Source organism: Gossypium hirsutum, chromosome A11 (genome assembly GCF_007990345.1).
Source record: "Gossypium hirsutum isolate 1008001.06 chromosome A11, Gossypium_hirsutum_v2.1, whole genome shotgun sequence".
NCBI lineage: Eukaryota > Viridiplantae > Streptophyta > Magnoliopsida > Malvales > Malvaceae > Gossypium > Gossypium hirsutum.
This window is the reverse complement of record NC_053434.1, coordinates 99,923,589-99,925,128: the sequence shown is the minus strand read 5'-3', so window position 1 is coordinate 99,925,128 and position 1,540 is coordinate 99,923,589. Positions and strand designations below refer to the sequence as shown.

At 38.8% G+C, this 1,540-nt stretch overlaps 1 long non-coding RNA gene across 1 annotated transcript; it reads left to right on the top strand.

Annotated features, from left to right (window-relative positions):
- The first annotated feature begins 268 nt into the window (after positions 1-268).
- Positions 269-519, top strand: LOC121209935 (uncharacterized). Its single transcript, XR_005905141.1, has 2 exons — positions 269-328; positions 442-519. It is a non-coding gene; the product is annotated as an uncharacterized lncRNA (long non-coding RNA).
- The last annotated feature ends 1,021 nt before the right edge of the window (positions 520-1,540 follow it).

Here is a 1,540-nt window from a genome sequence, read left to right as displayed (position 1 = left end):
TTTAGCTATATATATATTCTTTATGTTCCGTATGACTGATGTGCTTAGGATTTACATATATTGATATTGGAATAGTTAAGTTTGAGTGACAGGTGGTGGTTATCGTAGGTGATTGATTATGGAAACGTTTCAACTTCAACCCGTAACAGGTGTGTACTAACCCTCGTAATAGCTTAGATTAATATTTGCTGAAAAGCCGAAAGCTTCATATTTTAGTGATTCAGGAATTAATATTTAGATCTATTTTCTACGCACCGTTTAAGTTGGATTCACAACGGATATGGGGTAGGAAGGTATTTGGAACGTTCTTCAACGAGTAGATCTCTTGGTAAGTATTCGAACCTTCTTTCCATTTGTATCTTGTGGTTTAAGAAAAGCTGAAAACCCCTCTGTCGACTAAGGCTAAAAGGGTTTTCGGTGTTATTTGGTTTTTGGTGCTAGTGAGGATTAAAGGCTACCGATCGAGGAGTGTGTGAAAAGCTTGGATCATCGGAGTGACTAAATCTAGTCATCAACTTCGGCAAAGGTATGAACCCAAGGGCCATTGGGGATGGTGGCCGAATGTGTAAGTGATGATAATAGGTAGTTTTTGATTTGGTTTAATATTAACATGGTCTAATCTATAAGTGGTTGATTATAGGTGAAATCGCATAGGAGATCTCGTCAAGGAATATCGCAAATCAAGTGTGTAACGAACCCTTTTTCATAGCTTAAAGTGATAAATACCGAAAAGCCGAAATGCCGAAATTCTGACATTTCGAGGACTTGTGAGCAAGCGAACGCTCACTAGTTAGTTAGAATCAATGAGATGATGATTGGGAACAATGGAAACGGTAAGGAGAGTTTTTGGCGTTCACGGTAAGTTGGGCCTCGAGGGGCTGAAATAGGGCCCAATAGGCTTTCGAGCCCATTTGGGTAAAATTGGTAGAAAACAGAAATCTATTAATTGCCTGTTAAGACTATTAATACTATTATGGATATAGGCTAAATGGGCCTAGATGACAAAATCGGCTAAGGAAGGCCCATTAGGGGTTTTAGGCCCAATAACTCGGTTTCGTTAAAAGTGGGCTAGAAACGCGGTTAAACAAATGAATAGTTAGTAACTGATGATGAACATGGAAAAATCCCTAATTTTCGGTAAAATTACAGAATTACCCTTATAATATGAAAATGACCGTTTTGCCCCTAGGTAAAAATGACCATTATACCCCTAGAGTTTATATATGAACTTAATGGATGGGATTTTGATAAACATGATATGTATGATATGCACATGACATGTATGATATGCACATGAGATGTTCATAAATGCAATGCAGTGGGTTGGGTTTTTATATGGATGGAGGAAGTGCAAAAGGGCTTATGCCCCGGTTATCAAAGGGCTTATGCCCCAGTTATTAAAGGGCTTATGCCCCAGTTATGATGAAGGGCTTATGCCCCAGTTATGATAAATGGCTTATGCCCCAGTTATAAAAAGGGCTTTTGCCCTAGTTACTAAAAGAGGCTAGGCCTCAGTTATATATAGCAGCTATGCTGCCAG